Consider the following 26,559-nt stretch of genomic DNA (forward strand, 5'->3'; position numbering starts at 1 on the left):
AAGAGAACAATAGTTGTAGGAAAAACTGCTGTCCTATTTATCCAATGCAACATATTTCCTTAGTGGGAGATAGACCAATGTCAAAAACTAATTCACATTGTTAATGTATTTTTATCACCTCGGAGGTTGTTTTCAGTGTTTCTTTTCCCCATCGAAAAGCCAGCTTGCCCTATCTTTGTTATCTGAATTTCACAAAATCAAGGGACAAAATATATCTAACAGTTTTGATGAAAACGTGATGATTAAAGAAGGGCCCAAACCAGAACCTCAAATCCAAATACCCCCACAATTATATTAGTCAGTTAGTCCCCTACACTCATGTAATGTTTATTTGACACAAGTGAACAGACATTGGGACAAAACCACAGTACAACCCCACTGTCTTCAATGGTGTAAATGTGGACAGAACTTATCCCATTGTGGTGCCAGAACTGGTTATGAGAGCTCATAACTGGTATATGGTAGTAAACTGAAACACACAATGCAATCAGAATTTTTGGCACCTCAGCAGAACATGGCTTTTGGTAGGTTATAAACATTTTATCATGTCTGCCTGTGTATTCCATGACAAATTCCAGACAACCGGAGTGTGAAAAGGATAAACGAGTCAAGATACTTGAGGAAATGTCATTTGAAAGAGCAGTTCAGCTCATCATGGAGGAGTTGGTTTTGGAGGTCAGTATTTTTGGATCATTTTGTGCCTGGCTCTCACCTATCTTATGTAAGCAAAGCAGCTTGTCTTTTAGTCAAGAATCTGCTTAATGAAGGGATCACCTTTGGTCTGGGTGATGGGGAGGGCTGAAGAGAGTTTAGTGGAAATCGGCATTAAACTTTCACAAAATATACAAAGCTCTCTTTCTGTTCTGAGACAGTATGTTTATTTTCCACTGCCATAAATGCATTCAAAAATAATTCCTTCTTAATCTGAGTCTTCTGTTTTATTGCCCTGTATTTTTCTTTCCTGTTGCTTAAAGTTCCAGTTTTCATTACTGTGGCATCTGAAAGCCAAATAGTTAAACTGAAATTGATGTCTAGTCTTTAACCTCTGGTTATCTTATAACTATTTTCACATTACCAAGTAAATCACAAGCCTGTAAACTAACCACTAAAAAATGTCTTCTGCAAAAGTCTTTTGTATGCATCTCTATAGCAACATACAAACCTGTAGTTTTGACTGTGTATATTCAGTATAAACCTGTGTTTTTACACGCTAGCACATTAGGTAGGTCACTTTCATTAGTTATCTTTTTTGACAAAGGCAGCAGCTGTTGCAGGTTCTGCAACTAGAAGAGAAGCAGTGAGGTTCAAATCCTGAACCCCACATTAAACTCAAGTGAAGGGGATTAAGGCAAAAGGGTTCCATGGCAGTTGGGCTGGATGTAATCCTTGGATTACAGACCATTGAGGGGCAGGGACGGTACCTCTAAAGGTACATTGCATCAGCATATCTTCTTACAAGATCATCAATATTACCAGTATTAATTCATTCCACCTCAGACCTGGCAGGTAAGTAAGTATTTGATAGATAGTGAAACTGAAGCAGGCAGAATAAATGACTTGCCCAGGGTCACATAATGAGTTAGTGACAGACACCAATAGAACCCAGAACTCCTATATTCCAGAACTATTTAGTTTTAAACTATTTCTTTATTTACAAAGTTTTAACAGGCTTAGAAATCTTAGTCACCTAAATATCAGAGACAAGAGTGAACTTTTGCACAGAGAAACATTATACAGTAATATGATCATTGGATCTCCCTATTTAACAGTATTACCATGTTACACAGTGAGCATCTTTACACTGCTCACATCATTTCTAGTAATTTTATTAAATTACCAAGACCATGGATCTGATCGTGCTTCCACTGAAGCCAAAGACAAGCTTTCAGTTGATTTCAGTGGGAGCAGCATTGAGTTCAAGACACTAACAAAAATGTGGGCTTCACCAAAACGATGGTTTGGTTTAAAATATTAGAGAATCACAGGTTAACATGCAATTATAGTCAGAAAGGCAATTCTTTAGAAAATATTTTTGATTCTATAATTGTCTGACTGCAGACAATTCCTTGTTTATTCTAGTGATGACTTGATAATAAAATGAAAGCTATTAAACTAAAGGATATCCTTTTAGATTCTCATTGTATCTCAGCTGACCATGCAGTCAAAATCAAATAGTTTTTCAAGGAAAATTGAGTGAGGGAAATAAAAGATTATTTTAATAGTATAGGTAAGAGAAGTTTTAAACTCTGCAATGAAATAATTATGTTGGAAGCCTATTGTAGATATAATATTTTGTGCCAGCACTTTCATTATAAACTCCTAAAATCAGAAGCGTATAACCTGAACACAAACTAAACCTCTTTTGTTGAAACTTGCTATAGAAGGTCTCAACCAAGATTAAATGTTTAACAAACATTGGCAATGTTATCTAGTGGTTAGAGCAGGGATTGGCAATATTTGGCAAGCAGCCCACCAGGGTAAGCCCCCTGGCGGGCTGGTCCAGTTTGTTTACCTGCCACGTCCACAGGTTCGGCTGATCACAGCTCCCACTGCCCATGGTTCACCGCTGCAGGCCAATGGGGGCTGCGGGAAGCGGCGTGGGCCGAAGGATGTGCTGGCTGCAGCTTCCCACAGACCTCATTGGCCTGCAGCGGCAAACCGCAGCCAGTGGGACTGCGATCGGCCAAACCTGCAGACATGACAGGTAAACAAACTGGCCTGGCCCACCAGAAGGCTTACTCTGGCAGGCCACGGGCTAAACATTGCTGATCCCTGGGTTAGAGTACGGAATTGTTAAAGCCCTACCAAATGTGCAGCTGTAAAAGTATACAAAAGTACACAGCGTTTCTCAAACTGGGGATCACAACCCGAAAGGAGGCTGAAAGCCTATTGCAAGGGGGTTGCGGTATTGTCACCCTTACTTCTTGGCTGCCTTCAGAGCTGGGCGCCTGGCTAGCAGCTGCTGCTGACCGGCCTCCCAATTCTGAAGGCAGTGCAGGAGTAAGGGTGGCTTGGTATGAACATATCTGTGAAATTTGCTATTTATGCCATGACCAACCCATGAAAAATGTATGATATCTCCATGACTTAAGTAGACCTCTAAGAATTAAGAGTCAGGAGACTTTGGTTCTATTCCCAGAACTGCGACTGAGTTACCGTGTGCTATAAAGCTGATCACTTAAGTGCTTTGTGTCTCCATTTTCTATCTGTAAAATGAGAACCAAATGCTTAAATGCCTTTGTAAAGTGCTTTGAGATCCTCAGATGAAAGGCTCTGTGTAAAGTGTCAAGTATTATTGTTATATCACCAAAATGTACTGGGTGCTCTAGCAAAACAGAACCTCACTTGGTTTCCAATACCTATATTGGCTCTGGAGTAGTAAGAACTTATTTTTGTTCATCAAGTAAGCAGCAAAGACACAGGGAACAACATTCAGTATGTTGATTATGAGACTATTCTTCTTACCAAGTTGGTTTTCAGGTTTTCATAACTATATTTTACATAAAAGAAAACAGTCTAATATAAATGTGTATATTGTTGAGCGGGATGTCTCTTTTTTTAAAAATTGCAGCTGAATTTGGATTAAACCTGTCTTTGTATAATTCAGGAAGGACACTGCAAAATGAATCAATGAATAAATAAAAATAATTATAAAAATTATTCAGTTTTGCTTAAGTCTGGATGCTGTATTAGGGAGATTGCTATTAGCAGTGATAGTTGAGATGATATCAGTACATGCACCCTCTTATTTTATCATTACTATATTTTTTCATACAATCCTAAAGTTTGCTGTCCTACGAAAATACACAGCACCATCAACTATGCTGCGGTAGCACCCATAGTGCAGACATGGCCTCTGTTCATTGGCAATTCTGTATATGTATCCTGGTTTTTCTGTCAGACACATGTTATGGCATGTAATAGCTTAATGCAGTATCTTGTTAAAAATAACTTTGTTTCATTCTGGCACACAAGCATCACATTCACATACCATAGGTATTACCAGGTAATAATGTTTTGGCTTTTAAAATACTGTTTCTGAGTTTGTCATCCCATCCACAGCTTGTAATTCTTCTGGATAAATATGTTTCTGATTTGTGATGGTATCCCTGGTGACAGTTGCTATGGTGCTTCCCAGGATTTCATTTCTGCTCATTCTTCAAAAGTAAATCTTTGGATATCTCTGTGGGAGGCTCTGAGTTCCACTAACCTCAGATTTTATTGGCTTTACTATTCTGCCCCCACTCTGGAATAATCTTCCTGTATATGTCATTATCATCTCTTTCATCTTGTTCCCATCTAGCTTACCCAAATGTTTCTACCAAAACAGTCTCTCTCTCTCCTAATCTAGGACCATACCACATGCCCGTTCAAATTCCTTTACTGGTCCCTGCTTGCTTTCCATCTCAAGTTCAGGCTACTCTCCCTTAAAACACCATAAGGCCTTTCCAATCAAGTCCCACCAAATACTGAATTTTAAAATTTATTTAACCTATATTAAATAAAACATTTAAAAATACCAAGTAACTAACAAAAAATGTGATACTAATTTCCTCAAGTGATCTGCTCTACACCTCCTGCAAGACCAGATCGCTGCTCACTGTGTATACAGATGTCTTTCCCAACCCTCGTTACCTATTCCTACTCAAAATGTCTTTTGTAATTTTTGTTGTTGTGCTCTTGATCTAACTCCTGCAGCCCAATTGCTGATGGAACTACTGGTGTAAGGTCTAACCACACAGAGCCAAGTCTGCCACATTTACTCATGTTGAGTATGAGTAGTACCTTGCACCATGACTTAGTCCCATTGAAATTAAAGTTGCAGAATCACTGTAACCATGGCAGAATCTGGCCCATAAGAGTTTGCAGGATCAGAGGCATGTTATCTCGCTAATCTATATAAAATGTCTATTACCAGCATTTTAGGGCCAGGACATGATGCCTCTACTCACAGTGAATATACCATACTCCACAGAGTAGTCTTTTTATCTGATTGTAATAGTCAATGCACCCTTGGTGCTCTGTATAAATTATCCTCTTGTTCAGGGCAGGGTTTGAATATTTGAAGTGATTGAGAAAAAGACAAAAATTATTCCCATAATTTCAGAACTGAATTTCTGAAACTGTTTAACCAAGGGCAAAGAACAAATTTACCATGAAAAAAGGGCAGTGAAAGAACATTAAGGTTGGGATAGAAGTTAATGAAGATGAGGAAACTCTGTCATGGTTGGGCATAGCAGGACAAGCCTATATGTGGAAAAGCTATGCAAGTCTCTGTGTATATAATGTCTTCTGCAGTTTCCACAGTATGCATCCGATGAAGTGAGCTGTAGCTCACGAAAGCTCATGCTCAAATAAATTGGTTAGTCTCTAAGGTGCCACAAGTCCTCCTTTTCTTTATGCAAGAACAGTTTACAACTACTTTTGGGAAAGACTCTGACTTTAGGCACAGCCCTGAGCAAGGGTGGTGCACAAATTGCACCACTTTAGGAGCAGCCCTGGGAGGCATTGTGCCTCTGACACAAACTGAATCACTATATCTCCCCTGGTTCCTCCTTTCTCAGGGGAGGCAAGATGAAACAGTAGTGGGGTTCACTGCTGGTATCTATACCAGCATGCTTAGGTGTGCTGGCCAGCAGCGATAGACTTTGCCTATTTCCCACCCCACCTAATCCACCTGCTCAAGTGGTGGGTGGTGCTAGCTATCTGAATTGAAAGCCCCTGTCATTGTAATTTAAACTGAGACCATCTGTCAACTACTGCACCAAACAACTTTTCAGAACTTTTCAGATTCAAAATATCCGTATAGAGGCAAAAAGGAATTGGGTAAAACTGTCTGTTTTAAAATGTTCTAGGAACGGGTGTATTTTTAGGCTTGCAGAACAAAAAACTAGAGACAGGCTTATGCTAACTCCCTGATTTTAAGTCCCTAAGCTTTATGGTCAGGGTGGTAAGGTCTTTCAGGATCCAGATGTGAATCTTGAGGCATTGGCCTAACTAGACAAAAAAAAATGGAAACCGAGCAATCAGGCACATGATGTTTATCAATAAGCTTCTGCCTAAGTTACAGTTTGAATCAAAAGGGAAAACACTGTGTTAGCAATCCTTTCCTAATTAAACCACTCAGTGTTTAGTTTATTTCAAGCCAAAATAGAACTTCTCGCATAACTGGCTTCTTCTTTTATTTTGTATTTCTACCTCAATATAAACTCTTGTCATCCAAGAGGAAATTTCCGGAGAAGCTAAAGTCAACATTTATAAACATATTGTAGCAGATTTATTTTAAGACCAATTATATAATGTGTGTCTCTTGGAAACACCCAATAAAGATTTATAAATACTTTAAAAGAGGTTATAAGTGCTAATGAAATAAATGGACCCGGTACACTAAAAAGAGCCAGCCAGGCGCCATATAACCTTCCTTACATAGTTCTACCAATGCTCCTAAAATGTGACCTGCAACAACCCTTCTTTTCCAGTGATAGGACTCGTGTGATTCAAGATCACCCGGGGGATTGTTTGCAACCTACACACCAGCTTTGAAATGTCTAGATTCCAACCATGGTCCAAGCAGTGAATGAAAAAGATTATTACATTAGCTGCAATGTTTTTGATGCCCTATCCACCGCATACCCCTCCAGTGTAAGTAAAGATAGAGGAGAGGATATAGAGACAAGAGCACAATATAGGGACAGGCTAGTTGGCTGTTAAAGATGACTGTTAAGGCTGGTATGCTGGAGTGAGAACAGAAAGATTAGAATATGGAATTGATGATAGGACCAGTTGAAGAGAGAGACTGTCTAATTTGTGCTACAATTTCACTGACTATCACAGCAGCAGATGGCAGCGTTAAAGAATAGATGGCAAAATCAGTTCATTGACAAAAGTGATCAAATGGCAATAATCAATGTATAAAGTGGTTAAACACAGTAAAAGATAAATGGCAGATCAGTCAGATGGAGGGGGATCAGTTAATATGGCAGAATCAGTTACACAGCAAGAAATAATCAGATGTCAAGATCAGTCAGTCAGCTGATAAAGATCTCAGATGCTAAAGTGTGTCAAAAGAAAAATCGATCAGCTATATATCAAAATCAGGTAAGTGGCAAATGTAAGGGCAGAATTATTTCAGTATCTGTAAACAAAAAAAACCCCAATAAGTCAGTCAAATGGTAAAATCCTTTTAACTGTTCAGGTTGTTGCTCACTTTCAGAATCATCAGAAAATATTTATTGTGGGAAATTATTCTATGTCTCACACAAAAGGTCTCAGACACAACACGACAAATGTTGTAGTTCTGCAGCCACTCACTCATCTGTAGTAGAGTTCATTTGTTTTTTAAATACTATGTAACAGCTCAAATGGGAACCAAGTCCCAGACCCTCAGAAGCATTTAGGTACTAAATCCCCACTGAAATCAATGGGACTTAAGTGTCTAAATACCTTTAAGGATCTGGGGCCAAAGGACTGGCGCTTGGCTTCGCAAGACCCTGAATTAAACCATGTGCATGAAGCTCAGATAGATTCCTCTACCCAACACATCTGAGGACCGGATGAGAGTTTCGCAGCAGCGCAGGTTGGGGACATAGGTATTGCTATTTTGTTGTGTCAGAGGGAGGGAAAAAAAGATTTGCCAGTGCTCCTAGGGTGACCAGATGTCCCGATTTTATAGCGACAGTCCTGATTTTTGGGTCTTTTTCTTATATAGGTTCCTATTACCCCCTACCCCCATCCTGATTTTTCATACTTGCTGGCTGGTCACCCTAAAGTGCTCCTGACAAGAAGCATGAGTATATGGATAGCGCAACTGTCGAGAGAGAGAGAGAGAGAGACCTCTCTCTTTGACTTCTTTTGCTGTTAATGAAACTACATTCTTTTGAAGATGAAATAATTTTAGTCATCCTGGTTTTTTCTTTTATGTCCCTGTTGCATTCACATTTAAGTTAATTAAAAGCATATTTGAGTCAATAAAAGCTCTTTTATGTAACATGTTCAAAAGAAACATCCAGTATAGCCTAAGTAATTTAAAGTTGTAGAAACTGAGTGCCCCAAGGGTCGGTCCTCGGGCCGGTTTTGTTCAATATCTTCATAAATGATCTGGAGGATGGTGTGGGTTGCACCCTCAGCAAGTTTGCAGATGACACTAAACTGGGAGGAGAGGTAGATACGCTGGAGGGTAGGGATAGGATACAGAGGGCCCTAGACAAATTAGAGGATTGCACCAAAAGAAATCTGATGAGGTTCAACAAGGACAAGTGCAGAGTCCTGCAATTAAGATGGAAGAATCCCATGCACCCTTACAGACTAGGAACTGAATGGCTAGGTAGCAGTTCTGCAGAAAAGGACCTAGGGGTTACAGTGGACGAGAAGCTGGATATGAGTCAACAGTGTGCCGTTGTTGCCAAGAAGGCCAATGGCATTTTGGGATGTATAAGTAGGAATATTGCCAGCAGATCGAGGGACGCGATCGTTCCCCTCTATTCGACTTTGGTGAGACCTCATCTGGAGTACTGTGTCCAGTTTTGGGCCCCACACTACAAGAAGGATGTGAAAAAATTGGAAAGAGTCCAGCGGAGGGCAACAAAAATGATTAGGGTACTGGAACACATGACTTATGAGGAGAGGCTGAGGGAACTGGGATTGTTTAGTCTGCGGAAGAGAAGAATGAGGGGGGATTTGATAGCTGCTTTCAACTACCTGAACGGGGGTTCCAAAGAGGATGGCTCTAGACTGTTCTCAGTGGTAGCAGATGACAGAACAAGGAGTAATAGTCTCAAGTTGCAGCGGGGGGAGGTTTAGGTTGGATATTAGCAAAAAAATTTTCACTAGGAGGGTGATGAAACACTGGAATGCGTTACCTAGGGAGGTGGTGGAATCTCCTTCCTTAGAAGTCTTTAAGGTCAGGCTTGACAAAGCCCTGGCTGGGATGATTTAGTTGGGGATTGGTCCTGCTTTGAGCAGGGAGTTGGACTAGATGACCTCCTGAGGTGCCTTCCAACCCTGATATTCTATGATTATATGATTCTATGAGAGCTGTGTATTTATCTTTCCTACTGTTGCGAAGTTTCACTATTAATGTGGCTGGTTTTAAACAACAATCAAGGTATCTTCATAACATAAATTTCACCCAGTGTTTTAAATTCTTTCTTTAAGAAAGAGCCATTTTTCTTTTTGCCTCTGCTCCCATTTAAATTCACTTTCTTCCCATGTGATAGCAGACAGTTGGTTTTTTGAGCAACTGGTATTTTTCTCTTAAAATCCTTGGTACAGCAGGGATTCCACAGTTTCACTGTTCTTGGGATTCTTCCCATCTAAGTCTGTTCTGAATTGTTTCTCTGGAACTTCTGTGTATACCCCTGATTATATTTTCTGTGTTGAAAGTATTCAGAGTAGCAGCCGTGTTAGTCTGTATCCACAAAAAAAACCCAGGAATACTTGTGGCACCTCAGAGACTAACACATTTATTAGAGCATAAGCTTTCGTGCACTACAGCCCACGTCATCGGATGCACTGAATGGAACATATAGTAAGAAGATTATATATATATATATATTATATATATATTATTGAATCTATTATATATATTATATGAATCTATTATATATATCTTATCTTATTGAATCTATTTCCACATCTTAAGTATCTTCACACCTTCTTGTCAACTGTCTAAATGGGCCATCTTGATTATCACTACAAAACTTTTTTTTTCTCCTGCTGATAATAGCTCATCTTAATTAATTAGCCTCTTACAGTTTGTATGGCAAATTCCATCTTCTCTGTATGTGATTACATATATTATATACACACAGTATTATATATACACTGTATATACACATGGCATATATCACATGGGTAGATGTGCAGGTGAACGAGCCCCTGATGGTGTGGCTAATGTGATTAGGTCCTATGATGGTGTCACTTGAATAAATATGTGGACAGAGTTGGCATCGGGCTTTGTTGCAAGGATAGGTTCCTGGGTTAGTGTTTTTGTTGTGTTTTGTTTTGGTGTGTGGTTGCTGGAGAGTATTTGCTTCAGGTTGGGGGGCTCTCTGTAAGCAAGGACTGGCCTGTGTCCCAAGATCTGTGAGAGTGAGGGATCATTTTTCAGGATGGGTTGTAGATCTTTGATGATGCGCTGGAGAGGTTTTAGTTGGGGGCTGAAGGTGACAGCTAGTGGCGTTCTGTTATTTTCTTTGTTGGGCCTGTAATGTAGTAGGTGACTTCTGGGAATGTTGAAAGTTGAAAGTAGTTATCCTTGCTGATCTTATCTTAAACCATTTAACATTTTCATATACTTCAATTAAACCCTCCTTCAAATCCACCCTTTTACATTCCTTCTCTAGGTGGTATAAATGAAAGGTCTTTAATTTACCCTCCTTGCTCCTTTCCTCTAATCCACACTATCCTTCTCAGTATGTTTTCCACTGGAATGTGTTGGGTTTTATTAAACAAGGTCAGCAATACTTTTGTTGTTGTTTTCAATGTAATGTGGTTTTGGAAGAATAATAAGTTTTGCCTTTTCACGGAGTTTAGAAAGGAAGTTTTAACTGTGTTGACCTGGCAGCAGGGAAGCACTGTTGTTCTGATACCTTATTTTAACTTGTCTAGAAAACAAATAGTTTCTGTTTCAAAACCCCAAATGTATACTGCCTCAGAAGGGAGTTGGTGCTTTATTAGAGACAGATGGAAATTTCATTGGAAAGTCTGCAGGTCAGACCTTTTTGATAAATAACAAAGAGTTAGAATCAGAATTAAATAAGGAATGGTTCTATGGGGAAAGTAATTCACTTCCAGAGAGCTGCGTTTAATTTAGAGATGGGCTCAAGGGACAAAATTCTGATTCCAGATTTCAAATACCCCCCAGTTTGAGATGTTTGGATTGGCATGATGGTGCAATCAAATGTCAACAGAAGAGGGCATTTTAAAATGGAGATCCTTGGCTCTGCTGGAGCTGTGCCAATTTACACCAGCTGCAGAGAATCTGGACGAAGAAGCCAGTTGACCTATGCCAGTTTACATCAGCTGAAGAGCTGAGGCCCGAAAAGTTAATAGAGCTGCACTGATGAACAGCAGCTGAGGATCTAGTCCATTTTGGCTCAGAGAACGAAAACCAAAAGCCCTCCAAAAATAATGAAAAAGAGGAGTATCCTAAGTTGCTTTGGTGTGCAAAACTCCCAGTGACTTCAGTTGGAGTTCCATGTCCAGCATCTCAGGAGCAGACATACGGCCAAACAAAATCTTGCTCTAGGTGTGCTGGGAAATGATAATACCTGTTTTTCCCATTTTCTGCTTGAACCCTTATTTTATATTTGTTTTTAAAACAGTGGACAGGGTAAGGAGAAATTGCAATTAAAAACTAAAATAAGTGCATTAGAAATTCGTTGATGTTTGCCTTTTTTCTTGCAACAACTACTGAACAATTATGTGTTATTATTTTTTTTAAAAAAAAGAAAGGAAGATTAAAGCTTCCCCTGGAACCAGAAGCAGAACATTTCTCTGAGCTCAGGGTTCAATCAAGGTCAGAGCTACAGTGAGTCAGAAGGGAAAAACGACTGCCCTCTGCATACACATGCAGAAGCTACACTTCCTGCCAAAGCCATTATCTGATCAGAAATTACTAAACTGTTAACCAACTCACATCATAGGAGGGAGATTGCTAAAAGCTGTGAATGCTACTTTGTGGATGGCAAAGTTGAGGCAGCCATTGTAAAGGAAGGACTTTGTGCGGAGGATCAAATTTCATAAAAGCCTGTCTGGCACTTGCTAACAAGAGACCAATAGTCTAATCAGGCTATTTCTAACTATTGATTTGTGTCCTAAAAACCTAAATTCCGGCCAAGGATCCTTCAGCTGTCCCAACACCTTTCATATTTCTGTACATACTATAATGGATTAACCGTCCATCGGGGTGCTCTCCATTGGTACTTCATGTCCTTAGATTGCCTGCTTCCTGCCATCCATCCCAACCCTTCACCTGTAAATATACTGTATCACTCTCTTTCATTCTTCAGATTAAAATGGGTGATTTTCAGCCCTCAAAAGTATGTTATTAAGAGTTAATTTAGTTCTGTCTATTCAGAAGAAGCCACTTACCAGCCACTGCTGGTTCTTTGAGAATCACTTCTGTGCATTCACAGTTGCAGGAGTCACTGCTAGGAGGCAACTCCTAGCAGTGGGAATTCACACAGGCCCCCAAAGAACACCTGCTCTCTTCTTATACTAACTAGGTCCTCACGTCACTGTGGATCCCCACAGAAATTGCAGAATGCCAAATCAGACACCAGCCTAGATCTTTAGAAGGGTTAGAGCTGGTCAGAACTCAGAATTTCCAGCATTTCAAATTTTGTTCTCATTTCAAATGAGAACAAAAACAATTTTTTCCTGCGAAATGAAAATATGTTAAAAGCTAGTTTCTGGTCAATTGGCATGTTTTGTTTTGATAATAATCAAAACTTTTTGTTCCTTTTTTGACTTTTGAAAATAAATTGTAAATGTTTTTAAATTAAAAAAAGTTTTAAAAAAGTTGTTTTGAAATGAGAAATCAAAATGTTCCATATGGAAAATGTCAAACCAGAATGTTTCAGCATGATTAAAAACACTTTGCTTTCATTTTTTTCACTAGGAAATGTATGTGAAATAGCCGTGTTTCCACAAACATTTCAATTTGGACAAAATGGCATTTTCTGATGGAAAAATGTCAGAAAATTTCCAAGCAGCTCTAAGAATGATACTGATGATGGGCTATGACTAGTGTGCACCTATTCCATTTTTTTGTATTCAGGTGACATGGACGTTGGTACACTCCACTTCATATGGAGAGATGACTGGCATAAGGAGGCTCCCAAGAGTTTAAGCCTGCCACACCATTACTTGATTTTTCTATTTCTAAGTGTCTGCTTTGTAGGCAGCTCTTGCCTAAGTCTACCAATAGTCCAAACTATTTCACTGTTCCAGAATGAGACCTTTTAGGGGAAAGCACATACTTTCCACCATCTTTAAAGTGGTGGGTGCCATGCAGAGAGTCCAGCTAGAATGGCAGGATGGGTGATCAGAATGAGAAGAAAAACAATCCACATACCAAGTAGCACTCTGTAACAGGTTTAATTCATGCTGGGTGATTAATACTGTCTGGGGATTAGACCCCGCACATATAACTTGACAATTTCGTTTTGTTTTATGCCTGGAAATTTTTAGAATAAATGACATTCCACCTCAACCTCTGCTCCCCTTTCAGCACTATTCTGTCAAACAGCTTTCAAATAGTTTATTTTAAGACTTCTAGGAACATTTTGTAGAGTTGAAAGGCATTTTGTAACATACTGTATAAACAAAGAAACTTCTCAAAAAAAAGATCTACAAAGGTGTATTCCAAATAATTTCATTAAAGTTTTTATTGCTCGGTATTGTTAAAAAAATATGTTTTAGATTAAAGGGTACACTGAGAAAAATTAGATAATTTTTGCTATTATATTTGCCCGTTTAAGGCCCCAATTCAGCTAAGCACTTGAGAGCATGTTAACTTTAAGCATCTAAATAGTTCCACTGAGATCAGCAGGAATTTTGCTGGAGTATAGACTTCAAGATTAGACATCTATGCCTGTAAACTTAAAATTTCATAAAAATCCAGCTGTTTTGGGGTTAAGAAAAAAGAAATATACATGATAATCACAATCTCATCCTTCTTTCTTAGACAGAGAAACCTATACATGATTATTAGGCACTCTTCTGTTTTAGTTGACAACACCAGCGTATCCCCGATTTTTCTGCGTACAATTCTTTCACATCTAATAGAAGGACATCTCCTTTAAGCACATGTTAGTCTGAGTAGTTGTTTAAAACAGGTTTCATTGTATTTTGTGTTCATAGGTAGCTCGGCTAGGGATTTCTTCACGAAAGTTTAAAAAATGATAGTTAAATGAGTCTTTTGTTGTATTCTAAAGAGTGGTTTTGTATGTGTGGGTGTGAGGAACTGTTTTACAAATAAATCTGTTATAAATGAAAAAAAAAAAGAAAGCAGTCCAGACCCTCAGCTTCATCCAAAGAATGCACAGAGCAATTTAAGAGGAGGATGAGGAGCAATGGTGGCTTCTGCAAGACTTTCATTAGACACGTCATTTAGAGACTAGTGATTAAGGGTATTGTGTTCCAGGTAACGTTTGAGATGGCAAAGAAGCTGGGGCAGGAGACATTCACTGACAAGAGCACAAGGTGGACTTTAGGTTTTGACATAATCTTCAGAGCAACAGAAGTAAGCAATAAAGACCAGAAGTTAATTTACATCCTAGAATACAATATGTCCTGTGTTTTATGTTATGGCATGTATACAATACTAGTGCCGTGCACTTTTTCTAGCGAATGTATGTACCATATCTTAGGTATTTCTAGATGATATCTAGAATCCACTCATATAACTTTACTTTTTCAAAGAGTTGTAGAAGCTTTACATAAACAGCACCTTTTGGGTTGGGGGAGGGGTATGGGATATATGTTTTATTGAAACTGTACAGTGGTGTATATGACGGACAATAGGATACAGTCAGATATAGTGTATCAAGCTATTTTATTCTGAAGAATAAACTTTTTGTGGTAAGTGGCCTCAGGCATCTTAGTCTTATCGTGAACTGTCTTTTCGATTAATATTACCTAATGGACCGCTGGCTCCTTGAGGCAGTGACTAGAGACACTAGACGGTGTTCAGTTCAGTCACAGTTTTTTTCTTTTAATCCTTCATTCCAGCCCTCACTCCATCCTACAACAAAGCTTTATGGGGCTTGATTGCTGAGGTCACAAGATTAGCTTTTAGAAACCACTAATGTTGTACATACCTGTCTTCCTGGTAATCTGGGAGACTCGAATTAATATTATGAGTCACATTATTATTCTGACCACTCATAGCTGCCAAAAATAGCCATAATTTTACCATCTTATGAGTGAGTATGTTTTTGTACTTTCTACTACACCCTGGTTCTCAGGTGACTTCATATGCCTGGATATCCATTCCCTCACACCATGTGTAGGACTTTGACATAAGACACCAGCTTTGCCAGACTCTTGTCCTTGTCATGTTCTATGTGATCTGATGGCAGAAGTGCCCTCCATCTGCTCACCAAAGTCTATCACTTGCCTTTGGTACTTTCCTGTACTGAGCCATGAAGCACAGAATGAAATGTCCCAGCTGTAGGAAATGCTCATTTGATAATTAACAGATAATGGAAAGCAACCACTGGAAACGAAAACAAAGCTGCATTTTTTACCTCACTCCTTGATTTTGTGCAGACCTGGATAGATGACTTGTTAGAGAAGAACTTTAATCCCCCACATACATTTCTTTCACTCTGCTTTCAGCGACCACCATGCTCTGTTTTTCCTATGACATTTAAAAATGCGCCTTTGGCAGCTTTTCAGAGACAGTCCATGTGTTCTAGAAAGCTGCTGCTGTGTGGCTCACAAGGGTAGTAAACAGTTGTATAAAAGCAAGTTCTTCGACACATAATGTTTCATGAATAATATAAAATGGGGCCCACTCTGCTGAGCAATGCAGTAAACTAATGCCAACTTGAGCATTGGCTAACACTCATCCCAGATTCATTCAATGACAAAGACCTTCACAGCAGAATTGCAAAAAAGGATCATCTCTCTCTCTCTCTCTGTTTATTCACCTCTGAGCGAATAGTGTTCCGTAGATATAGACAAATGAGTGTTTCATGTACGAAACTCTCCATGCTTTGAGAACTGTATGTCTGCAAGGCAAAAATATACTTATCCATGGGGAAGGTAGACTAAGGTAAACACCAGCTCCAGGTGCTCTGCTTTTGTGCTTATATTGGTGTGTGCTGGGAATGAATGAGTCTCTGTTTAAATGCTGCAACATGGGTGTCATGTTCTGGTTTTCTCTTTCATAATTAATTCCATGTTAAGCTGTTCCCCATCTCTCAGTCATTACTAAATTAGCTACCTCCAATGCTGCCTTTGATGCTACTGGTCCCTGGGGAGTAATCTGGATTCTGCTTCCCCCCTCTCCCTCCCACCCCATATGTTGATTTTATCACCTTATTGATGCTCAGAATTGCTTGCATCCCCACGGAGAGCCCTATGATCGATCATTCATTCATTCATTCATTCTAATTTATATATTTTTCTGAAATGGTTCTTAAATTAAATCTTGTTACTTTATCCAGAAAGCAAGATCTGATTTTTATATGTCTTCTTTTTTATAGTTTGGAGATTCAAAACCCCACCTGCATAACAGAACTGTTCAAATAACTATTTTAGATTTTTTTAAAAATTAAATGGAAAAGCAAGAGTAGGAAGAAATCAAATACACAAAAGGAAAATTAGTGGAATTTGTATAATAAAGATTGATAATGCATAAGAAATAAATACAGTCCTATCCAAAGTGTAAGGGATAAATCTGAGAATAATTTCGGAACACTAGAATGACTAACCTTCATGGTTGGAAATGTGGAAGAATCGGCAATAAGTAGTATTATTTTTCTTCTTAGGAAGCAAGTAACGCCAGGAAGCAGAGAGAGAAAAATCAAGATGATGTTCAAACCCATTTTATCCTACAACAAATCAAAGTTCGAGATCACCACAGGTACATGACAGTGTAAAACGAAAAAAAAATTGGTTATTACAGGGCATTCATGAGAAATGCCTATGAATTTCCAGGGTGAGAATTAGTGTTTTGCTTTGGCATGTTGAGCGAATCCACTAACCTATACATTTTGTTTTCCTCCTTAATTAACAGGAAAGAAATGTGGAAACACACACTGGAGGAACATGCTGAGAATGCAGATGTGCAGAAAATTGGCTATATTGATGGTGGGTTGGCATAACTTCAACATGTTTATCTATAATGGCCCAATTCTACTCCCTTTGTCTTTACTGGGAAGAGGATCATGCCAAATTAATTACCTAGTTAATGCCAAAATGCTATCTTAAAGACAGTAATTTCATATTAAATACATATGAACATTCAGTGGTATCCGAAATATTGCCTGAAGCATCTAAATAATCTTTAAAAGTCATTCATATACCTACATTAAATTTATTCTGTTATTCATTTTCATTCATGACTCACAGCCTGATGGAAGGATCTTTCAAAAATCCTATGGGGACAGGCTGGTTTCATGGCGGTCAGCACAGACACACGATTGACTCTACCTTACTAATCAGCTATCTGTTCCCCCCCACATTACGTGTGCATTCCAAACCTTGGCCCAGATCCTGCAAACACTTATGCATGTGCTTAATTTTGCTCACAAGCAGTTCTGTTAATTTCAGTGGGACTACACACATGCATAAAGTTACTCATATGCTTAAGTGTTTGCAGGAATGGGCCTTTTTATCTGTCTAAGAAAGCTAAACTGCACCATGCTCTCTTACTACAATGGATGCATTAGGATGTTTTATAACTGACATAAAGTCAATGCACTGGCCAGGAGCTTTCTAGACAACTGTAAAATATTTAGTCTTCTTTTTTTTGGAGTCCGGACATTTCCTGTGCTCCAACCCAAAGCATAAACCAAGGTACAGTGAAAGATTTCCAGACAAATAGCAAAAGTAAACTTCCAGTGAAAGCAATAGAAAACTGGCCTAACTAAAGTAAGATATAGGAAATGAACATTTTTTCTCTACATACAAAGGTAGCAGAATCTTCATAAGCCAAAGAAGTGGACTTGTTAGAAACTTCTGGGCCAAGCAGGTAATTCATTTACTAGGTACCACCTATAGTAGTTACATTAAAATCTGCAAGACAGAGATTTTCAAATTAGAGTGCTCTGGTGTAGAAGATCCTGCTGTTGGCGCAACACAGCATTAGGTCTTTCAGAAACCCCTCACCTGGGGATGATTTGAGGAAAGCTGCCAACTCATAAGGGCTCAAAGGTGGGAAATGCCTGCAGACAGTCCAATATTAGAATGAGGCCCATGTAAATTATGTCTGAATAGTGGCTCTCTGTTATCATGGTGTATTTTTTTTTTTCAGGTCAGTGATGGACAAAGTGCACTGCCGCTGGGCTCAGACGTGGCTTTAAGTGTCTTGAGTCAGCAGTCTGAATCCTATGGCAGTGCACCTAGTTGCCTAGTCATATGAATAAATACACCTATTTGATCACTACTTCCTTTCCTCATAGGAGATTCAGTCCTGCAGTTTTGTCATTGAAATCAGTGGGAGCAGAACTGGACATGGAGCAGTAGGCATTATAAAGGCAGCTTTTCCTAACAGTTACTGCATGATGGTATCTGACATACCTCAGTTTTTCAACAGGGAGCCACTATTCAGACCTCATAGAACAGGAAATGGTAACAGTGCTGTGTCTTTTGTGAGATGTTTTTAACGGTGACTGCTGAGTGGTGCACAGTATCCCTGTACATATGCTTTTAACAACTGTTAAACTTCTTGACGACAACATTCATAGATCCAGTCCATAGTTTTCCTTCTGTCTTATGCAAAGGGCCAGAATGTAATTCATTGAGATACCAGCACTTGATGGGGAAGGTGCATATGCTATCATGGAGACAGCTTTATCCCACTTTCCATGCTGAATGTCCCTTTCACAAACCAATCTGATGGGACCCATCAGTAGTTAAATTAAAATCTGCAACAAAAGGCTTAAAAGCTAAAGTACAATCCATTGCAGTTTTATTGTAAGAGGACACTTTACAGGCAGCCAGGCAGACTCGTATCAGCCTCCTTCCTGACACTGCAGTGGTAAAGTCTGCTGTTAGCAGTGATATTATCATCAGCCGGTGGGACCAGGAGAAAGGCACGTTGGTGTTCAACCCCATTTCTAAAATATTTATTCAAAAATATGTATCTTAAGTCAAGACATCTTTGGACTGACCAAAGATTAGTAGGCTTGGCTAGTTCTGCAGCTGTGGCCACTATGTAAGAGCATCATTTCAGAGATGCAGAGCATCATTTCAGCTTTAATCTACAACAGACGTTGTAGCAAGAGGGGCCATGTCAGTCCAGCCTAAAAACATGAATAAAAATAATTATTTCCCTCTGTGCATTTTGCAATTTCATTTTATTTGAAATTTTTTACTGTATTCATTGGTTGTCTCCCTTAATGTCTAGTATGGGATCCCCAGTGATTGTGGTCACTGAAGCATTTTTTCCCCATTGCTAATGGATCTGTGCCTCAAGGAAATGCAGTGGCAACTGGCGGTGGTTGGGATTTGAAGAATTACCCCCTTCTTTCATCATGTGGGTGGAGGAAAAACAGTGACATTTGCAATGGAAACATACCCCTGCTGTTCAACTAGTGCTTTGTTAAGCAAGACAGCAAACATATCTGGTTCTCCAGAGGCCACTGTTGCTCAAACCCTAGAAAATGGTGCTGATTGAGAAGCTTGTAAGATAGAGAGGAGTGAAGTCAAATTACAAAGAGAAGCAAAATAAAAGCAAAATTTGATATCAAGTAGTAATTAGGTAAGGCCAACTAAAAACAAGCATAGAAACCAACCTTAATTATGAATAGTCCATAACAGTGCAACCTAAACTGAATATTGGGAAGTCTTTCCTGTCAGTGAGATCTTTTAGTCTGTGGAAGACTCAAAGGGAGTGATTGTGTGAGACATTTAAGACCAGGCCAGCTAACATAATAGAAAAGATATTGTAGGATATAATCCTGGAGTGGAAAAGGTTGGACTGAATACCCTGAGCAGGCCTGTTTCATTTCTAATACTTTTGAACTATGCCAAATGTACCTAAGGAAACTATAATTCCATTGAGGGATTCTGGTGACATTTACGATACACCAGTGTACTCAAGGGAGTCCTCTTCTAGGCTTGTGTAGTGAGGCAGTGTGGTTCCCTGCTGCCCCGGAGAGGGACTAGCCTCTCCGGATACCAAAGTGGGCAGAGCCAGTGAATCCTGCGCCCGCCCCCCGAGGTCAAGGCACAGGAGAGTAAGTATAAAAGCCCAACCCCAGAGCTCACTAAAGGAACAGCTGCCAGAGAGGCCAGACGCCTGCATCCTAGTTCCTGGTTGGGAAACCCCGGCAATCAGCGGTGGACCCAGAGACTGACCTGACCTGCTGGCAACTGACACTGACACCCCCCCCGCAGGACACCGTCCGGACCCAGGTACCTCTAGAGGGGGAGTTAGGACGTAGCCCGGGGGCAGACGACTCTAGCCTGGCTGCAGCACCGCCAGTGCCTATGTCAGTGTGTTGCGGCCAGGATCCCCACTGACTCAGCAGCAGGCCTTCTGCCGCTGCTAGGGCCCCGGGCTGGGACACAGTGGAGTGGGTGGGCCTGCGTCCCCCCTGCCACCCAACTTGTGGGTGGCAGTCTCCCCCTCTCCCAGACTTTCGGAGCCAAGAGTCTGGACTTGCTTTTACCTGCCTTTGCTCAGCCCCTGCCTGAGGGCCTGAGCCATTGACTCTTTGCGGCCCCGTCCAGATCTATGGCCTGGGCCTGCTCATTATATAACAGTTGCCGAGCTCCTGTCTGAGGACCTGAGCCTGTGACTCACTACTGCCCACCGACCAGGCATGAATAACTGTTTGTGTTTTGCCTCTACTGCTGTTGTGGAGAGAGACTCCCGTGGCCAGGCTAATTCTTTGTTACAACTGAAAGGAAGTAGCGAGGTGGTGTGGTTCCCCACTGCCTGGAGAGGGATGAGCTCCGGTCAAACCCCTCTACAGCTTGTTACTGCCTAGTTCTTGGTTACGTACAGTACATACTGCAATGTGAAGGGTAGAGCTTGGTGAAGAGAAGAAAAGAGTCAGGTATCACAGTCAGAGAGGAAAGAGAATGGGGAGATGTCAGCTAGGTGTCAGTAGTTAGCAACATGGAGTGAGAGGGGAGAGCCGTATGTAATGAAACGTTCTTCCAAAGAGAAGAACAAATAAGGACTGTCTGGAAGTGGCAGGAGTGGAAGCCAAGGCAAGGAGTTTGTGAGGAGAGACCACCAGGAGAGAGAACAGCTCAAAGGCAGTGCCAGAGAAGGGAACCAGGTTTCAGTGAGCCCCTAGCAATGGAGAACGGAGGAGATGGAGGACCTGGATGCTAGAAATGGGATAAGCATTTCAGAGGGATCAGGAAAAGAGGAGGGACAAGGCGGGTAAAGAAAGGCAAGGGCTGGAGGGAGGGTGAAAGATTATGTTGGGGAAGGTTGAGAGAGATGGAGAAGGGAGGGCTGGGGTGGAGGTGGGATGTGGATTTGTGGGGAAGTAGGGGAGTGAAAAAGAAGGGGAGAGAGAATAGGTGATAAAGGTGGTGGGATCAGTATAAAAGAGAGACTAAAAGAAGTGAAGTTGGAGATGGTGGAAAAGAAAACACTAAAACCCAGAATTGGTGTGGTGAGAGTATTCGTAGGTTATGGCTAGTAACAGCAAATCAATTCACAAGTCTAGATTGTGAGAGCTTTGGGAAAGAATCATGTCTGTGTTTATACAATGCATAGCATAATGGGGTATTTGAGCACTACTATAACAGAAATACATCACTAATCAGATAGGGAGTCAAATTAAGGGGTAAATACATGTATGAGGACAAATCCTACTGTCAAGTTCTCTCTTAGCTTAGAATAAATTTCATCTCAGCTTAAATATTTAGCGTGAAAGTGTCCTTATGGTCCATGATGTACACTGCAGATTTTCTAGAGCATGTATTATTGTTTATAACTCTGGGATATCTGCAAAAGAAATTAAAACATTGTTCATTTCCACACTCAGATACTTGTTTGAATCAAAGTGGAAAATTCTTAGCATTGAACAGGAACATGAGGGTTGTCATGTTGTAATAGACAAGACACTGTTTATCTAGTCTGGCCTGCCTCTAGCTGTGGCTATACTTAACATTTAAAGGGAAAGTGAACCTAAATCATACATTTGGTCAGCTGAGCAGCAAAAAAATTCCAGCAAGGTGGGGAGGCTCCTCTCTGACCTCAGCTATAGGAATGCAACATGTGTTTGATGTTATAATAGCTACACACACTTTATGAATTACAAGGAAGCCACTGTCAGTAAGAATAAAAAAGCATGGAGTTCATCTACAAGAAAATGGAATCTGTTCTACTGTCTACACAATTTTATTCTATATTTAATTCTTTGTATTGCCATTTACCCATAACACTTATATGTAATGGGTGCATAGTATGTAGAGTATGGGACAGTATAACAGAGGCTATAGCTTTTGAATATCAAGGTATATGAGATCAGCATGATGTCTATGCATAACTCAAATGGAGGATATCAAGAATTGAGGTTGCTTGGGTACTGTAAGTCTGAATTTTTAAATTTTCTAACCTTTGGGCTTTTAAAAAAACTAATCTTAATGTAGGATTTTCTGATTTCCCCAATAACTATTTCATGGAAATGACCATGTTCTACTAAGAAAAAACAGTGGGCCAAATTATTCTCCAGTGCTATATCTTGTCTGGAAATATTTTCTAGTTAGCTGCCCTTTTAGTAAAAACCTACAATGCCCCAAGTTTGACCCATTTTTTTTAACATCTGTTTGCAATTGCAAATTCAATGCAATTTTAATGTTTTTTTCTCCAAAAACCTCCAAACAAGTCAGTGCTACTTTTTCCTCCTGGTTAGTGCCTGCAGCCTTGCGGTTGTGACAAGCCCCAAACATTTCCTTCTGAGGCGGAAAAAAAAAATCACCCAAACATATATTAGCTAAGGGGGAAAAAATAGCACCACAAAAGGAGAAGACTTGAATCTCGCTTTGTTTTGAAGGTATAACACATAGACTTAGGCCCTGGTCCTTCAAGCTGATTTATGCTGGCAGACTCCTGCTCACACAAGGATCAGGAACAAGGCCTTAGTACAGCATGAAACATGCACTGTCTCCTAGACTATATTTACTGGCCATAGATTGTCTTCTCTGCTTCTGCTGTTACCACTTTGATACAGTCCTTGTCATTCTTTTTGCTCCTCATCTCTAGGGTGACCAGACAGCAAATGTAAAAAATCAGGACAGTGGGTGGGGGTTAATAGGAGCCTATATAAGAAAAAGACCCCAAAATTGGGACTGTCCTATAAAATCAGAACATCTGGTCACCCTATTCATCTCCTACTTAGAAGTGAAATTACTAAGTGATATTACTCTCTCCTTCTAGAGTTTTTAGAGGCATGGAGTCCAAATTCTACAGAACCATCATCCACTCACTTGCTTGAAAGCGAGCTTGGAAATATTTTTCTTCATGACACCAAATAGTTTCTTATGGATAAAGTTGTATCTTTGTTTATAACCTTTAAAAATTCTGTAACTATCTCCTTTTCCCCATACACAATACCTTTTCCCCTTTTTTACATCTTTTTATGCCACTGCTAGGTCAGCAGTAACTGCTGTATGGATGTAGGATATTGTAACTTCAACCGCAGTGCTGCTTTAAGGATTTCTCAGATTATCACAACGGTGTAGCCAACCAAATGCTGTTGATTCAGCAAAGACGATAATATTGTGCAAGTTTTAATCACACCACATATAAGGAGAAAACAATCTGTCATTTTAAAATTCATAAGGCTTGTAAACAATAGCGTAGTTGATACTGGCAGTGAAAAATTAGGTTTCTTCAATAGTCTGTCCACTGGAGATTAAGATTGTCAATTCCATTTTTAAGTATTTAATATGATTTCACTACCAAGTGTATCTTATGCAGGTCCGAGCTTTAGAAATATTGAAATATGATCTGACACTAACAGCAGACAACAGTACACAAGCAACAGAGCACAATATGACACAACTGATAGGATTTCTCTCAAGAGATACCCTATACTGGAATAACAGGTGACACAGCAGCTCAGGAATGTTGTGAAGAAACATTAACTGAAAGATCATTTGCATTTCTGATTTTCTCATACACACATGCACTCTATACTCCTGGGGGAATTCTGTGCCACTGTACATGTGCAGAATTTATGTCCCCCACAGATTTTTTTATTTCCCCGCAGAAAAATGATTTTCTGAAAGGGAAGCAAAGGGAAGCCACAAGAGCAGTCGTGTGACCCTCCCCAGCAGTATGTTTTGGGTGCCCAGGGTAGCTGGCAGAGAGGTAAATCACTATGGGACAGGTGGTGGGACTCAGGAAGACCTGGCTGATGGCTCCTATCCTTGCGCTGGGCTCAGCTACTACTCCCAGCTGGGCTGGAGAGGACGGACTTCCTCTTCCCCTGCACGGCATCCAGGGCTAGGTCAGACCCACCCCGAAATTTCAGTTCAGTGATGGGACTGTAAAACCTTGACAAGGTCACTTAAAAACAAAAACATTTTCCTTATTTTGTTTGAAAACGTTTAAGAACTTTGTTCTCTACAGCCCTCCAGGCACAACATGATCATTCAGCAAGTTCAGTACTTGGATATATCATCTGAAAATTGTTTGAATATAATCTCTCCTGCCTGCAGCAGAAGCCAGCCAAGGACAGGTCTATCCAATTTTACCTCTGTTTCCTTTGCAAATCTAGACTGAGCCAGGGACCACCAGAGGAACTGTAATTATTGTGTTGCATTATTAAAACAAAACATTCAGAAAAACTGCTAACATTTCAATGTCACCTGAGTCTTCAGAAGAAAACCAATGATCTCTATCATGCTGAGAGTTTAATGTAAAATAAAACGATCATCTGTTTCAGAGATCACTAACTTTTGCTGCTTTATTAAATGAGCCAACTCATTTCCATCTGTTTCTCTTATTAGTAACTGAAGTTGTTTGCCTGGTAGCAATGATCTCAAATAAGACTTTTTCTTAAAAATAAATTATCATAAAGACTATAGCTTACAACTTACATGATTTCCATTTGTTCTCCTCTACTTAAAGACCTTACTGTATTTACTTGTGGAGTTCTGTTTTATGGCCTGTCTTCCAAACTGCTAAGTGTACCACGTGCTCATCTCAAAAACTGGCACTAGGCCTGATTCTCATGAAGAGAAAATTCCCTTTACAGAATTCCAGCAATGCAAAGGGGCATTAGTGTAAGTGAGAATCAAGCCCATGGGTTGGACAAACTGTGGTAGCACAACACTTTACACGGAAAAAAGCAGAACAACACTGCAGGTTTAATAATGGAGTAAATCAGAAGTAGTGGGTCAAATTCTCTGTGTAAATTGCAAAGGTCCTCAGGCAAAAATGACGATGTGAAGAGCTGATCTTTCAAATGTAAAAAAACAAAACAGAACATTTTAAAATACATTTGAGCCAATTCTTTGAAGCAAAAAAAAGACAAAAATAAATGCTATTTGTATTTGCTTTGCTGTTCGCCTTTTAACATTCATGTATCGAGTAACAATATCTATATGACTGCCAATAATAAAACCTTCATAAGAACAAAAAGGATAAGAATTAATCTTGGAGATTTTTGCATTGTTTATTTGAAGTGTCATAGACATACAGCAAAGCAAACCAGAAGGCTCTTTTGCCATGTAATTATGAAGGGAACAAGGCCAGGGCATTATAACTGGCCTCTGCTATTTACAATTATGCATTGGTGTAATGTCAAGGTAAATTTAGCTGCAGTATTCGGCTGTACATATTGCATTATATAAACAATCCAGAGCTTCTTGTTTCTGTTTAATTGAAGAGAGTTCCTCTGTACTTTAAAATTAAGTACTCTAAGAACCAACAATGATTTGTATGTCAGCGTTTCTACAGTTTACTCCAGAGGGAATTCTGTGCCAAACAATTAAAAATTCTGCACTTAAAAAAAAATTTACAAATTTTATTTCTCAATAAATAAATGTGGAGGCTCCAGCATGGCATTGGGGAGCGCAGGCCACTGGCTGCATGGAGGCAGAAAATCACCCTGCAGCCCCTCCCACCCCCCCAGGCCAGAAACTCAGCAGTGATGACCCTGACACAGCACAAGAGTCCTGCCACTCCACGCCAGGTGCACCAGGTGTGGGCAGGCAAGCTCAGCCCAGCAGGATCCAAGTGTGGAGGGGCTCAGTGTGCGGGGATCCAGGTATGGGGCGAGAGGAAATCTGGGTGCAGGTGGCTCAGTGGGGGTCTGGGTGCGGGGCCAGAGGAGAGGATCTGGATGCACAGGGTCTCGTTGTGTTTGGGGGGTCTGGGTGAAGGGGCAATAGGACTCTGCAGGGGGGTCCAGATGAAGATGGTTGGGGCTCAGGAGAAAGTGTCTGGGTGTGGGGGGCTGGGGATCAGCAGAGTGAGGGTCCAGGCGCGAGGGACTAATCAGGGTGGTGAAGGTGCAGTGGAGTGAGGCTCAGTAGGGTTGGGATTCCAGTGCAGGGCATTTGGTGGGGGGGTTAGGGTGGGGGTGGGGGTCGGGCAGGCAGGGGATCAGCTCCCCTTTCAGGGACCCCTTCCTCTATGGCTGAGGAGAGGTGGGGGCAGGAAGCAACAGGGGGAGCATGGAGCTTCCTGCAGCCAGGGGAGGTTTCTGGAGGCAAATCTGATTCAGACGCAGACACTCCTTGCAGGGGAAGAGGAAGTCCCATCCTCCTCCACCCCGAGCCCAGACAGGACTAGCAGCTGAGCCTGGCGCAGGGTAGGAACCACCAGCCAGGACGTCCCTAGCTCCACCCTAACCCCTGTGATGATTTACCTCTCCACCGATTGTGCAAAATGGCACTCCTGCA

At 40.5% G+C, this 26,559-nt stretch overlaps 2 long non-coding RNA genes across 2 annotated transcripts in view; one reads left to right on the forward strand and one right to left on the reverse strand.

Moving 5' to 3' along the window:
- LOC311519539 overlaps positions 1 to 26,559 on the reverse strand; it is a 42,278-nt gene that overhangs the window by 3,606 nt on the left and 12,113 nt on the right. The window contains exon 2 of the long non-coding RNA XR_014711299.1: positions 16,446 to 16,565. This is a non-coding gene — a long non-coding RNA (uncharacterized lncRNA). The remainder of the gene's footprint in view (positions 1 to 16,445; positions 16,566 to 26,559) is intronic.
- LOC311519537 lies at positions 212 to 16,858 on the forward strand. Its single transcript, XR_014711298.1, has 3 exons — positions 212 to 675; positions 16,503 to 16,597; positions 16,751 to 16,858. It is a non-coding gene; the product is annotated as an uncharacterized lncRNA (long non-coding RNA).

Source organism: Lepidochelys olivacea, assembly GCF_965140295.1.
Source record: "Lepidochelys olivacea isolate rLepOli2 genome assembly, chromosome: 4".
Lineage (NCBI taxonomy): Eukaryota > Metazoa > Chordata > Testudines > Cheloniidae > Lepidochelys > Lepidochelys olivacea.